At 37.4% G+C, this 16,564-nt stretch overlaps 1 non-coding gene across 1 annotated transcript; it reads left to right on the plus strand.

The window, feature by feature from the left end:
* Positions 1–439: 439 nt before the first annotated feature.
* On the plus strand, positions 440–541 carry LOC113602071 (U6 spliceosomal RNA). The gene has a single exon (XR_003423448.1). It is a non-coding gene; the product is annotated as a U6 spliceosomal RNA (small nuclear RNA).
* The last annotated feature ends 16,023 nt before the right edge of the window (positions 542–16,564 follow it).

A 16,564-nucleotide genomic window follows, 5' to 3' on the forward strand; every position in this document is an offset into this window, starting at 1 on the left:
GCCCAGACAGAGCCTGTCTAAAATGGAGTCCTCCTTTAGCTTCTCTATCTCAAATTCAAAGACCTCATGGATTTGGGGCAAATGAATGCCCGTTAGCCAACCAGGGACAGTAATTTTGCCTAGTCGGGATAGAACGTTGGGTCTTTGTCTCTCAAAAGACTGAGTAATTGTCAATACAGATCTGGGGCACAGAAATGTCAGTTAGAGGTTCTTGATATGCAGTGCTTATCCCAAGTGGAGGAGCAAAAATAAACTCTACAGCAATTTAATTAGTCAGAGTTTTCCAGATAATTGAATGTTTATGCAGAGAAAAGAGAAGAAATTAAAGTTTCAAGTGTTTTGGAGACAGAGAACTTTGACCATTGAGTCACCCAAAATGCCAATGTAACATTGTTTTACAGTATTTCAAAGTTCTCTTTTATTAAAAGTGCCATATTGGGCTTGCTTTGGCAGTGCGTGTACTAAATTTGGACCAGTGTACAGATTAGCACGACCTTTGTGTAAGGATGATATGCAAATTCATGAAGTTTTTTTTTTTTTCACTCTCAGCCAGAAGTACAACATGTATGTGCAAAAGCTAAAATGGCTTAACATTATGTTACACTTTATACTAAAAATGTATTACTGTGAATGGTCTATAATTAAGCCCAGTGAGACATCTAGGGAGTCCATACATGCATCCGTGAGCAGATGCAGTTTACTTATTTATAGAATGTTTCTTTTTGAAAAACTAGTGGTGGACACATTTGGATCCCATTTATACAGTTACAAAAATAAAGATTTGATTACGGCCACTCTTCCCCAAAAAGTGCCATAGTCACTCATGCTGTGGCTAATAGGAAGGGTAGAAGTTGACTTTTCCCCGTGTTTAAAGGTAAACTGAGGCCTAGTCAACAACCTACGTTTATCGGAGCCAAACTTGATTCCCATGGGCCGGCCCCAAACCGAGGTAGTAGGAAGCACCTTGCTGACAGGAGCTTCGGGAAGCTGCTTGTGAAGAGAAGAGGCAGAAGCCCAGCAGGAAAATACTTAGTTTGGCTAGAGCGTCAGCATCTGCCTTATTTGGAAAAGCCAGGCTGGCTACTTGCGGTAGGTTGTTCTTAGCTTTTGAGTTCTTAACCTTGACGCATCTTAGGCGTAGGTTTTGGTTTGCTTAAGCTGGTTGCTAAGGTATTAGAACTACCTCAGTCTAATGTCCTCCTTGTGTAATTAAGTGAACACCTGCAAGACTAACGTTCACTTTCAAATGACACTATGGGCTCGTTTTCCACAAAATTTGACTTGAATGCTCCTTCAGTTTTGGTTAGAGGCAGTGACGGTCTATGAAAATAACTTTCCCACCACAACTGCCCATACAAATATCTCAGCAGGAGCAAACGGGCATTCTAAAACGGACTTCCTACGTCTGCATCCAGGATGTAACTAAAGTAATAGGACAGAGAAACAAAATAGTAACGGGACTAATGAGATTTCCTCCTTTACTTGATTATTCTATGTTTACTGGATTAACATAGGTTACTTGAAGTTCTACATTTACATGAAAAAAGAGACTACAGTAAAAATGTTTCAGGAAGTACTTGCATGGCTCAGTCAGTTGAACATCTGACTCTTGATTTTGGCTCAGGTTGTGATCCCAGGGTCCTGGGATTGAGCTCTCCCTAAGCTCCTCGCTGAGCATGGATCCTGCTTGTAATTCTCTCTCTCTCTCTCTCTCTCTCTCTCTCTTTTTCTCTCTCTCCCTCTGCCCCTCCCAGCTCACACTTGCACTTTCTAAAAAAAAAGAATGTTTTATAAGTTTTATCTAAGATTCATGAGACTCTATCAAAAGGGAAAAATTAATTCTTAGTTGGTTTTTTAATGTTTATTTATTTATTTTGAGAGAGAGAGAGAGAGAGAGAGAGAAAGAGAAAATCTCAAGCAGGCTCTGCATTGTCAGTGCAAAGCCATATGTGGGGCTTGATCCTAAGAACTGTGGGATCATGACCTGATCCAAAATTGAGTCTAATGCTCAACCCACTGAGCCACCGGGAAAAGTTAGTTTTCTAACTTTTTTCAGGGCACCTGGATGGCTCAATGGATTGAATGTCTGACTCTTAATTTCAGCTCAGGTCATGATTCCAGGGTCATGGGATCGAATCCCACATTGGGCTCTACACTGAGTGTGAGCCTATTTAAGATTCTTTCTCTCTCCCTCTGCCCCTTCCCTGCTCACTCTCTTAATCTCTAACATAAAAAAAAAAATTAAGAGAAAAAAAAGACATTTCCATAAGTGACTATCAATAAGTAAAATTTTATATGTATTTTAAAGTCATGTAGCATTTTCCTGCTAGGCAAATGGAGAAACTCAAATAAATCTTTAAGCTGTAAATGAATTTAAAAACACAGAGCACAATAGTTGAAAGATAGTTAAAGAAAGGACCAAAAAAGGAATTTGATTTTAGATAAGAAGCTGATTTGAAATGAAGCAAGAAATGACCCACACCTTGAATGCGCAACCCCCCCTCCCCCGCAATTTCTGCTATCGTTTTCATTTAACTCTGTTTTCCTGGTCAACAAATTGTCAAACAAACAAACAAACAACAACAAAAAAACAATCCTGAAAAAAGCAACTCTGGTGAGCCCATTTGTCTGAGCTGGAACAATAAAGAACATGAAGATTCTCTCATGAGGAATCCCATTTTCTCAAGATTTGGAGCTCACTTAAAAATAGTGATGCAATTTTAACAATGATTTTATGCTTTTTCAAAATGTGTGGTGCTTCTCTGATAAGAAATTCTCACCTAGATGGTCTAACTTACCTTTATCTTAAATCTATCTAAATTTCTTCTTTTAATATGGAATTAAGGAAACTGAAAAGCGGCATTGTGGTAGGTTTTCTTTAACTTAATATTTTTTTCTGACGTCAAAATTTGTAGAGGTTTGCCGTAAAAATCTGGAAAATCTAAGCGAACAAAAAGAAAGAAAAGGCCATTACTTGTGAATCTCTAATCTAGAGATTATCTCTGTTAACATATGAACACACAGTTGGAGCTACACGTGTTGCTTGGTTACCTGTTTGCTTTTTTAACCATATATAATAAGAAAAAAATATTTCCAACAAACAAAAAATAGATGGTTCTTTCAAATGATTTGACTATTTTTAATCAAAGTATGTCAGAGTCTACATAATCTTGTTCTTTTTGGCCAAATCCTATTTCGGTTAAATTTTGCTGTTTTCTGGTTTTCATTTCCATATGTTCTGAAGATGGGCATTCAATTGGACCAGAACAATGCACATTGCATATGGCTCAACTTACTATCTTTAAGTTTTAGTCCTGTGATATTATGATATAGTAAGAAACATGTATTTTGGTCTTCCTCCCATGCTCTTGGCCGGAGCTCCCAAGATCTTTGTAGTTTTCTAAGTGATAAGAACAATAGGAACATCTTCTGTTTTAACATTTGTCCCTGGCACAACTTTGGAACCTAAAAGTGAGAGGATCCCCTTTTGTTATTCATAACAAGACCCTTTCCACCACACTTGACTTGATGTTAATGAAATGACTTTTGGAAATACTCTAAGGATGGGGGTGTGGTTGTCAGGGGAACTAAACCATGTGATTAGAGGGTTGGGAACTTTCCGCCCCATCCCCACCTCCAGAGAGGGGAGAGGAGTTGAAGGTTGAGTTAATTACTAACAGCCAAAGAGTTAATCAATCGTGCCTATGTAATGAAGCCTCCATAAAAACCCTAACTAAAGAGGTTTGGAGAGCTTTTGGGTTGGTGAACACACTGAGGTTCTGTGAGGGTGGTGGGCCCAGAGAGGACACGGGAGCTCTGTGCCCCTCTGCACATGCCCTGCCCTATGCATAGCTTCCATTTGGCTGTTCCTGAATTATATTCTTTATAGTAAATGAGCAGTGGTCATTAACGTGCTCCCCTCAGTTTTGTGAGCTCTTCTAGCAAATTATCAAACACAAAGAGGGGGTCAGGGGAACCCCTGGTCATTAACGTGCTCCCCTCAGTTCTGTGAGCTCTTCTAGCAAATTATCAAACACAAAGAGGGGGTCAGGGGAATCTAGAGCTGGTTCGTTAGAAATACATTGATAATCTGGGATTTGCAATTGTCATCTGAAGTAAGGGGAAATCTTGTGGAACTGCGTTCTTAACCGGTGGGTCTGTGCCAACTGAGTGTAGTCAGCCTTAGGATCCTTTAATACGGCGCGCCTGGGTGGCTCTGTCGGTTGAGCCTTTGACGTCAGCTCAGGTGATGATCTCAGGGTTTGTGAGTTCCAGTCCAGTCCAGCCCCGCATGGGGTTTTCTGCTGCCAGCACGGAACCTGCTTCAGATCCTCTGTCACCGCCTCTCTCTCTGTCCCTCCCTGCTCATACTCTCTCTCAAAAATAAATTAACATTAAAAAAAATTATTTAATATGATGGGACAAAAACCCTCCTATATTTTGTGACAGTTGTGTTGTGAGCAGGGAAAGTAGCTTTTCCTTTAATTCTTGCTTTTGGTATCTTAGCTTCACCCACAAGTTTTCCAATCTGACATATATTTTGTATACTAAATAGATTTAATAAAATTTGTTTGTGAGTAAATGTTGTGAAGATATGTGACCATTCACGGTAATAATTACAGCTCCTAGAAGCCTATTTTAACTCTAAGTTGACAGGAGACATTAATATTTCAAGGAGAATAAAAGTACTAAAAGTCTGGTCCACTAATTTATGAATTACTATTCTTTCCCTTTTATCTAAATAATACCCCTCTCATTGGGTTAGCATAATCGAGAATTATAATTACTAAACTCATCATTAGCACTCAAGACAATCAACTGAAAAACTCAGGATTTCTAAGACTCCATTAAAACTGGATTTTAAAATTGCTTGTCTATATGCCAGAAATAACCACTTAGAAGCCATAATGGAAAATATTTCAATTTATAATCACATCAATTATATAAAATGCACGAGAATAACCTTAACAAGGTAACCTATGATTGGTTTTCTTTATGAGAAAATTCTGATTTTACTCGCCATTGACCTCAAAGCAGGACTCAGCAAGTGCTACTCTTCTCTCCATAAATATACTTTTCAGAATATTTTGAAGCCCTGTGGAATTGACTGAAAATATCATTGACTTTGGGAGGAGGGTTTACATGGCTTTTGCCACAATACCGTTCTTCCTCAGAATGTCTTCTATCGCCGCCTCTTTTTTGGTCTATCACCAATTAAATCGGGGAGCTCCTCTTTTGACCTCTCCCCCCATGCAGACTTTAATTTTGGGAACTAATAGGGCATGCAAGTGGCTAAAAACATTTATATATGAAATGCTCATTGAAACTGTAGGAGAAGCATGGTTTTTAACAGGTAAATGGAAAATGATGTAAACAGATACACATACGTAGGAAATACAAGGCTAATAGACTTCTGAAAAAATTAAATACTAAAAAAGAATTTCAAGTAACAAAATAAGCATTAAGTGAAATTATCATTTCACTTAATAAAGTGGCAAACATTGAAAGAAAAAGAACATGCTCGTTAAGTTGTCGTGAGGTGTAACTCACATCTCGATGGTAGAATTATCATCAAAAATCTAAAATGTAGCCGATTTCCTTGACTTAGTTCTGAACCTCATGTTTTAGATGAAATGTCCTCTAAGCTTCCTTGACAACAGTTGAAATCTTACAATGCCAGACAATGTTATCTTCCTAAGAAACACATCTGATTAGCCAGACCCTTTAGTGAGTCAAAATCCCTAGTTAATGGGATTGTTGTTCCTTATGCAGAGACACACAAGACCATTCACAGACTGCTAGCAGCAGATACTATTTATTGGACAATGATTATATTTTAGTATGTTTTCTAAGGGTTTCTCCTGTTTTATCTGTTAATATTCATAACACCCCAATGAGGGTAGGTATGATTCTTATTCCCTTTTCAGATATGAGACACAAAGTAGTTAGCTCATTTCTCAAGGTCATGCAGGCGTTTTGACACCAGTCTGAGCTTTAACCTCGATACTATATTGTCTATAAAAGGATTCCCCCCCCCCCCCCCCACCTTAGGTAAGGCTAAGCTTTCCCAAGCTTTCTCCTCTTCAATCACACGAACATTCTTTACATTCCCTAAGTGTAACTGACTCCCTGATTACTTCAGGACATCTGTTAATTTTTCCTATTGAGGATTCCTGCACTCAACCAACTTCTCATAAAGCTTGACACTGAAAAGCCAGCACTAGCAGACTCATCATGTCATACTGTTCATGATATTTTTGTTACTTATGGCAGAAGCTTTTCATTGCCTGCTCACTATCTATTCTCTTTTTACTAAAAGGCTTCTCAGGTTTCCTTGAAGCTAGGGGTGGCCCTGTTTCAAATGATAGTCGTTGTAGGGGGCAGAGAGGAAAGTTCCTTAAACAAGCAGAAGGGTGGTCTTGCTGCCGGTATTTCCTTCTTGCTAGAACTCCACCAGCCAGATTGTGATGGTGAGGATTAGGGATGGTAGAGGGAAAAGATCAAAAAAGCCCAGGTCCGTGGTAACTTCAGAAACCCCCATACCATCTTCGGCCACTCACGCACTTTAGGTGCACCTCTGTTATTGATCGCTGAACGCAATTCCTTACTGATCTGTATGTCAAGGATAGTTTTAAAAAACAAAATTCAAAGTACAACAAAATTCAATAACGTAAATCTGAAGATCTGATTGGCTTTATTAAGTAGTTTGTGATTCAGGGAGCATTCCATCCAGCAAGTAGGAAAGAGCTCAAGGGGGTTGTACAAAATGATAGGTGTATGTAGGAAAGAGGGTATGGTGAGGAAGTTATTAACAAAAGAAAAAAAAAAGGACACAGGGTCTTAATATACAGATTACCTCATCTTCCTTTGGGGGATGGAGAAGGCCATGTAACAGATTACCTCATTGGTGCTGACCAGAAAATTCCTGACTGACCAGTTAAGACTATTGGAGAGCTTGAAACTGAAAGTAGCTTGGGTATTAATTTCAGATATGGTGACTTGACTTAAGTGATGCCATTTTGGGCCTGTGGTTTTCTGTTTTTAACAATAGAAAGAGAAATTAACTTTTATTTTTTTATCTGATGTTTGCACATCAGTTCCTAGCATATAGTAGGCATGCTCTCAAAGGCTTGTTCAATATGTGGAATTCTTTGCATCAGGAAAATGTAAGTAATATTATCCTAAAATGCAACATAAATAAGCACTGGGGATTTAGGACAATTTCTGTCGCTTCACCTGGGTCCTGTAACCAAGTTCAAGCAACCCTCTTTATATATTATGAGATATCACACAGTATACACATATACTTTTATTTCTTTTATAATATGTTCCTTACCAGGTTTCTGGTGCTTGGGGCAAAATGGAAAATTGGGACAATGCTGCACCTGATGTAGGTTAAGAATGTCTTTACATCTGAACATAATGTTGAAAGTGGGTCCATCCCTGAGTCATCTTGATTATTGCCTTAGCAGTCTACTCTAATAGAACTTATTTTGAATTTAAATATGCTCTTGCTTTTTGAATATCTGCTGCTTCCAGGGAAGGATTGTGTTAGCCTTGAACGAGACTCTCTGCTTGCTAAATGTTTAGTTAATATTTAATTGATGGTGTCAGATTATTTCCTTTGTTATATTGTTTGCAGAATACAAGAGGAAAACCTGAGGTTACATATTGCCCAAGTCAGGTGCACAAATAACTGATTTGGAAGGCAATAACAGATTAGGCAAATGAAATAAGAATGCTATTTTAAAATGTAATATCCTGAAACATACCTGATTACATACTTATGATCCTGGATAGATTGAACCAATAAAATCCAAGAAGCATTTTATTTCCACTGTGTATGTATGTGTGCAGCAAACCCTAAGCTATCATTTTAAGAGGCTTATGGTGTCCGACCAGTTTCACTTTATCTCTGGCATTCTTCCATAGAGACGTTGCAATAAAAATAGGCACTCCTACTCAGATTTTTATTCATAATTCCATGATGTTTGTGCACTTGAGGGTATTTATTGCTTACTTCAGTAAGCCCATCTGACTTACCTTTTCAATAAGAAATGATTACAGCAGCATTTAGCTAAAGTGTTTACCATCTCTTCTATGGAGACATGCCATTTCTTCTTTTTTTTCCCCTAGGTTTACCCTTTCCCCCACCGACCAGTAAATCCATCAAGGGACTTCAGTAGCAGATTATTCTTCCTAGATTTTTCTCTACGCTTTCTAGCCTCATAAGAAATACTAAGACATTTAGGCCAGCAGCTTAATTACTTCTTCATTTTTCTCCTCTTGGATGTCTTTTGTATTTTACCTTTGTGAACTTTCAAAGTCCTAATTTTTGAGCTGTAAAAACCGTCTATTCATCTTGATTCTAATGGCTAGCCTTAGAAGGTATGGAGAGTTTGCCTAATTTTTCGAGTGTAGAATGTCCAACACATGACCCCCCAGAGTCACTGTCATGAATTGAGGTTGGAGGCACAATCAGAGTGTTCAGCTGCTGGACAATGTGGATCGTTTACTGTCTTCATGAACTTGAGCTCTTTCTCAGTCCAGGAGTAATATTATAGGTAACTGAATTTTACTTTATTTCTGTTAATCCCCTGGCTTCAATATAGAATTATAGAAATCTCTTGGTTTTCGAGGTTTGAGTGCTGAGAAGCCCTGTGGCTCTGTTAGTGTCACAGCATCTCTGTCCCTGCGAAGTCCTTGCTGTGAACACTGTATGTCCCCTGCACGTGCTCATTCCATTTCTTCTCAATTTTGATAGCTCCTCATCTCCTCTGGAAGCTTTGCCGGAAACACTTTACATTCTCAAACACATGTCAGCTTGTCCCTCCATCCTATTGAATTTCCTTATGCTACCAGTACCTGTGACTGTCCGGAGACCTACCTACCTAAAACCTACTTATGTACATCTATGTATGAAATGTGATACTTTTGATGCCTAGTGAATTCTAAACACAGAAATATATGCTCTATGCACATTTTAAAATTGAATTCTCTAAAGAGTCTTGTAAGATAGATAGTACCACATTTTATAGAAGACACCACATTTTAACTTGTCTGCTTATAATAAGAAACACAGCAACAATCCTTTATTGAATGCCAAATGTGTGGTAGGAACTGTACTAGGACCCTTACTTTTCTTTTTTCTTTTTTTTTTTTTTTACACGTGATTATTGTCTTGCTTGAAACTGGATTTAAGGCAGTTTTGTCATTCTCTAATTTCCATAGCAAACCCCAAAAATGGAAATCTCATTTTAGAGATGATGAAAAGATCTTCTAGTTGGTTTATAAACCTCTTTGTTCATCTTATATTTACATAATCAATCCATTAAGTGGCACTTTGTGGGGGGAGCCTCTTCCTGATTGCCTAGCCTTGCCTTGTTTTGTTTATCACAGGTCCTCATGGTAGCCAGAAATTTTTATTTATAGCACTTGTTCCATTTTATATATTTACTTTATAAATGTTACCCTCTAAACAAAACTAGAAAGTATAGCCAAACTAAAATAGAAACAAATTCGGTTCCCTTTTTTCTGGAACATTCTTTTCTTGATTTATTGTTTGACATCCTGAGCTAGAGTCACTTATCGGGAACATTCTCATGCCTAGATTAAGTCTCTCTTTTAGATGTTCCTTTAGCTTTGTGTAATTCTCCTTCAAAGAACTAGCAAGACTCTGATTGGCTAATTGGTTTTTTTTTATTTTATTTTTTTACAAAAGAGCAGTTTTCAGTTCACAACAAAACAGAGGGAGGGAAGGTACAGAGATTTCTCATATACTCCCTGCCCCCACACACGCATAGCCTCATCCATTATCAACATCCCACCAGAGGGATACATTTGTGACGATCAGTGAACCTACATTGACAGATCATTGGCCCCCAAAGTTCGAAGTTTACATTTGGTTCACTCTTGGCCTGGTACCTTCTATGGGACAAATGTATAATGACTTGTATCCACCATGACAATGTCATCCAGAGTGGTATTTTCACTTTCCTAAAAATCCTCTGTACTCTGCCTATTCATCCCTGCCCCATGCCCTGACCACTGATCTTTTCCAGGATGTTACATAGTTGAAATCATATGATATGTCACCTTTTCATATTGATTTCTTTCACTTAGTAATATGCATTAATTTCACTCCATGTCTTTTCATGGCTCATTTCTTCTTAGTATTGTATAATATTGTATTGTCTTGATATACCATATTTTATTTACTCACTTCCTGAACAACAGGTAGTTTGCTTCTGAGTTTCGGCATTTATGAATAAACCTGCCACAAACATCCATGTGCAGGTTTTTGTGTGGACGTAAGTTTCAGCCCATTAGTAATTAATTTTTTAAAAATGAGTTCATTCAGGCAATGTCTATTTATTCCTGTCTTCTTATGTGCCAGGCATTGTGCTAGTTTCTGGGTGTGGAGTGGTAACTGCTTTCCTGTCTGCTGTTCCTGGAGATTGTAGGGTCCATGAGGGCAGATATGTATGTGTCTATTGTGTTCATCACTGTATACCCAGATTCCAACATGTTTCTTGACATGGAGATGTATAGACACATACGTCTTGACATATAGACATATACATCTAAGAGACTGAGAAAAGTTGAAAGGAAAAGGATAAGTTAAGATGTAACAGGCAAATGCAAACAAAAACAAAGCAGAAGGTGCTGTAATAATATCAGACAGCATTGAATCAAATGCAAAGCATCTTATAACGATAAAGGTATGATCTTCAGTGAAAGGCCGGTATCAGCATTTATGTGCCATGCAACAGAACATCAAAATTCATATTTATTGACTAAATAGTGAACCCATGGTGAATTTTATCTTAATTTTTGTAAATATATATATTTTTTCTTCCCTCAGCTTCTTTTTGCCATAAAATCCCGAGGTATAATAAGTCATGTGAAACAGCACGATCTGGCCATCAGCTCCTGAAATTTAAGTGGATTCTTGGATACAACTCATGAATATAGTGAGGAGATTCGTGGATTACCATAACATATTGAAAAACCGGGGGATTTATTTTTCCTGTGTTAACAAACCCGGGTCACTGCCCTAGTTTGTGGATTTTTTTTTTTTTTTTTATTCTCTTCTGGTAATTCTCTGTCATGTTCAACTCACATCTGTGTCTGTGCTTCTGAAGCCTGTGTCCCTACACTTTGTGAGCTCTTCCCTTCCACTCAGCCTTCCCCACTCTTTGTTACATCCTGTCGCTATAGGTCAATTAGGCTTTCGGTGGCAAGTAATAGAGAGAGCTAAATGAAGGGACACAAGACAAAGGAGCCTTTATTTGAAAATGTTGAAGTTAAATAATTTTTAAAACTGCATTGAAAAAATCCAGCTAAACTCTCATTTAAATGTCAAGGTATAATAAATATATTCTCATGCATACAAGAAACCTGAAAACATATCACACAAAGACATTCTTTGTATTTTAATAATAAGAGGAATAAATACAGGAAGTAGCAACAAGATAGAAAGGAAGAGTATGAGTGAATAGCTTACCAAATGCTAGTTTTCTCTTTTTGAAAAGAGGCGTGACAATAAAGCAAACAAAAATAATAGCTGAGCAGTATAGAATTACAAATCTAGACATGTCATTTTAAAGTGGGGAGGAAGGAGGAGACCAAGTATGTGTCTTATTTTAAGGGAAGAGGTATATAGATACATTTAAGAAATTATTAGAGAAAGAGAAACATAATATGATGACCAATGACCAGAACCGAAAGTGAATGCATGATTTTAAGGCTAAAAGAAATTTTGTAGTGGCTGATAGAAAGAAGGAAGGAAGTAAAAAAGAAAACCTCGAAAACAATAAAAAAAATAAACATGATTAAAAATATGAAATAACAGTGGTGAAATGTTCTAATGTAATAGTAAATGGATAACATTTGGTAATTAAACATAGAAACGTGGATTGGATTAAAATATATGATACATGATAAATGAGCCACCACAAAGAAAGGATAGACAGCTGGTGTTCAGGAAATTAGCTCATTAAATGCAGAAAATTAAAGCTGGGTTCCTACCTTATACCATATACATAGGTGGATGCCAAATAAATTAAAGATGTAAATGTGAACAGTTAAACCATAAAACAAAGAATAAAATCTAGGAGGATATCTTCGTGACCTAGGGATTAACAAAGTAATTTGCCATATAGGATTCAAAAATAAGAACCCAAGAGGTAAAAATAAAATAAAATAAAATAAAATAAAATAACAGCGAAATGTGACAAAATCACATTGAAGGGATTTCTACTGAACAAAAGATACAATGAACTAAGTTCACATACTGGGGCAAGATATTTAAAATGTCTAAAACTTAAAAAGAATTCATATTTCCAGTAGAAAAGAAAAAGGGAAGTCCCCAAGAAAAAGACCTAAAAACCAGTAGGAGAATGTACAGAGGTTGTACACAATTTCACAGACAAGAAAACTCCAACTCCAACAGATGTTTGAGGAAATGCTCAACGTCAATAGTTATCGGAGAAATGTTAATTAGGACAATAATGAGATGACACCTAACGCTCAACAGCATATGGAATATTAGAAAAAGAAGGCAAGTTTGAAGGAATAGTGAGAAACGCTCATGTTCTGTGATGGGAGGGCCCACTCTGCAGGGCAGTTGGGCAGCATTCGGTAAGATTATGTCTGTGTATATGGAACAACCCCATGACTATCCCCCCGGAATTCTCTCTCCTGACCCCAAGGTGATATGTCAAAAAAAAAAAAACAAAAAACTTGAGGGTTTTTTTTTTTGATGGAGTGTTGGATTAATCAATAAAATAGATAAGTATGGCTTATTGATATATATTATAGAACCATATGTACATAAAAAGGAACCAGACGTAGAGCTAAACATCTGGGTGGATTTTTAATAGGACAAAAGTTAGAAGTAGAACATGGTTCATAGTATAACACCATTTGTGTAATTTAAACACATAGGCACAAAAAAACCACTTCATATTTTACAAGATACATGCGTATTTGAGGAAATGAGGTAAACAGATTTAAGTCGATGCCTAGGAAGGCAGAGTGATGGAGGCAGGATCTTGGCATAAAGGGGGATATTAATAAGAAAAGGTCTTGGGTAGCCTGGTGTCCCAAGATAAGAGAGGGATAGGGATGGGAAAGCAAAGGGAAAGAATTGTCCGGAGGGAAAGGAAACGGGTGGGTGGGACTCTAGGTGGCAGTTTTCCCTCAAGTGCAGCAACCAGCCCCCTTTCTTCTGCTCTATCTTGGGCGTCTGGGTAAGATTTCACTTAATAAAAAATATTTCTAGCGCTAAAAAGTAGTTTTAAAGACGCAGACCTAGTAGATAGAGCCCCCTGTTTGGAAGCAGGTTCCTTAAATTCCACAACCTGCCCCGACAGTCTGCATGCCTCTAGGGTGAAAACCTGAAATCTTCTGTCTTTGTTTCCCCATCTGTAAGCTGAGAGTAAAACACCTCTGTTTTCCTTAATCTCTCAAGATTGTTATGATAAGGAAAAAAAAATGCCTGATGACCCTTGAAATTATATCTAAAATCAATGAGTCATGCAACAGAGTACCTGTTGCCATGCTGTATTAATCTCTAGCATTGTTCTTGCCCAGAGGTTCCTCTGTAGCACCTGTGAGTAGTAAAAAATTACATGGGATCAGACACAGACATATGCCTATGGAAATCTCTGTACTAACCCCAGACTCCCCTCCTAACCCCACCCCAAGTGAGTAATGAGATGAGGTCCTCAGATATTCTGCCAGTCAGATACTCCCTTATTAGAAGCAGGTCTAGGCTACGCTCCCTCAGGACCAAATAAAGAGTATGATTTATAAAATGTCTTGTGTCTGTTGTTTCCCTTCTCTTTTTCTGATTTATCTTTTTAATTACTCTGGTGGTTCTCAAACTTTTTGGTCCCAGAGACATTTTACACTCTTAAAAATTATTGAAAACTCCACAGAGCTTTGACTTGTGTGGGTTATATCCATCGATATTCACTATATTAGACATTAAAACTGGGGTTAAAAATTATTTATTCATTAATTCATTTAAAAATAACAGCATACCCATTGTAGTTAACATAAAAAGCATTTTCAAAGCAAATAACTATATATTCCAAAAATAAACAATATTTTCCAAAAGCAAACAAATGAACAATAATAGAAGAGTGGTGTTGTTTTATAGTTTTATAAATCTTTTTAGATATTTAGAACTGCTTCCAGAAGAATATGTTTGGTAAAACCTTGAGTTTAGGTATCAAATATTGTCTCAGGAAATTATGTAGCATGCAATACACAACTTCTCTGGTTGGAAAATAGCCTAATACCAAGTTTTCGTCTTTCATCTGCTATTGACAGAGTAGCATTTTCTATTTTAAACTTAATGAAGGAATCCAGGGAAATTTGGCTTCAACATACTTGTCTCACAAATGACTTTTTGTAAGGAACAGTAAGCCTGTCTGGAATAACATTAGGTTGAACTACAAGAAATTGCTAATATTTGACCATTGTTTGACCTATGAAAACAGAAAATTCATGTGGGTTTTTATAACATGTATGGGAGAGTACAGCCTATTTGTGTTCTTTTAAATCATCTTCATTAAGGAAAATGTTCGCCTTCCCTAAGGAAGACCTGGTGTTATATTTTAAGAGAAACAGTTGTCTTGGAGCATAGCTTCCTGGAAAAGTTTGAAGATGGAGTTTTATGGGTTGAGTCTTGACTAATAATTAGAAGATTCAAAATAGCCTAGAATTTTATGATAAATTTGTCAGTTCTCACCCTGACTTTTTGACTACAAGAGAAAACATTTTGTTTGAGATGAGAACAGATTTCTAGATACTAGATATCAGGGATACAGTTGATAATGCCAGTGTTAAAAGTGTTCATTTTTATTTATTATTGTTAAATAGTCCTGTTAGAATTCACCATGATAGTACCAGTATAGCAATAATACTTTTCTTTGAATCAGAAGGAAGAATATATTTATAAGTTTGTCCATTCAAACTACTTACTATGATATATTTATCTAATATTTGATCATATAAATATATATTCACATAGTGATATTTTTCACCTAAGATGTATTCCTTCTTAGACCAAAGCCCATCCTATCAAACCCAAGAGTTATGTAAAGATATTGCTTGGCATTGATGCTTCATATTTTAAAATACAAATACTTACTGTGTTCTGATATTCTAATGTGCTACAACCAAAGCAATCACTTTTTAATTTATGGCGAATCTAAATTTTAATCATTTTTTTTTCCTTGAACTGTGTACTAGTTATAAATTATTTGAAAGGCAGTGTGAAATGTCCACAAATCTTAGATGACAGTGTAGCTCATTTAGTGTCTTAAATCAACAGTGTTTTGCACTGGGAGCTAGGGAGCCAGGATTTTTAGCCAAAAGAAGGCATAAGAAAACTCAGAAAGACTTTCTTTTTTTTTCAAACATCATTGTACGGAAAATTCAAAGTTTATTTTGAGACACAGAGAAAGCACAAATCAGGGAGGGCCAGAGAGAGACAGAATCTCAAGCAGCCTCCACGCTGTCAGTGCAGAGCCCGATGCGGGGCTTAGACCCATGAACCTTGAGATAACGCCTGAGCGGAAGCTGGATGCTTAGCAGACTGAATCACCCAGGCACCCCTATTCTACCACCAATCTTAACCAACGTACATAAAGTAGAGGAACTACAAAGAAATATAGGACAGTAGGAATGGAAGTAATATAATAGAGAATACACTTTTTAGTGGGGAAGTCAGGTTCAGGAAGAATAAGGGACATTCAGTGACTGACGTTAAGGAAGCAATACACAGAGTCCAAAAGGGAGAGAACAAAACTGTGGCAGTGTCTGCCACAACCTGGGGTTCCTGAATCCTGCATCCCACATACCGTCTTATCCAGAGGGCCTCCTATTCACCAGGCCGCCTCTCTGATACATCTAAGGGAACCACCTCTGATTCCGCTGATGCTGGCTGTGGAAGGGACTTAGGGAATTTGTCAAGGAATCATAAATCAAAGAAAAGTCTGTCTCTAATGATTAAGTCGTGTTCATCTTTTCTCTGGAAAACAATGGCAGAGGCTTAAATGTACTCAGGCAAAAGAGCATAAGTCAACTAATTCTGGGTTTTCTTTCAGTTTATTCTTCTGGGGAAGAACTAACCTCAAGATCTTTTAGCTTCTCCTCTTAGGCCATGTTTCTGTCCAAACCATTTTCAAATCTGATTTCTGACTCCTGTGTTTTCTCTATTGTGCCTGTGGCATTCCAAACACAAACACAGTACTGTATTTGGAAAGAGGGTTAACTAATGCTAAGTCAAAAGATGGAGGGTGAGTAAAGCCATAATCACTGTTCATATTTATATGTACAGGCCATATAAATATGTGTGAGATATCATAGCCAGATGGGAAGTTTCCCACCAAACCTTCCTCTTCTCCATGGAAGCTCCTTTCTTTTCTTTCTTAGTTACTGTCCCCCCACCCCCCAAACTGAGAGATACATTGGACAGAAGCATCATGGATGGAACTGGATCATGGGTGTTTGTTTGAGAAATATATAATGTAATGTGTTTGGTAAGAAC

The sequence above is a fragment of the Acinonyx jubatus genome, chromosome B3, assembly GCF_027475565.1.
Source record: "Acinonyx jubatus isolate Ajub_Pintada_27869175 chromosome B3, VMU_Ajub_asm_v1.0, whole genome shotgun sequence".
Taxonomy (NCBI): domain Eukaryota; kingdom Metazoa; phylum Chordata; class Mammalia; order Carnivora; family Felidae; genus Acinonyx; species Acinonyx jubatus.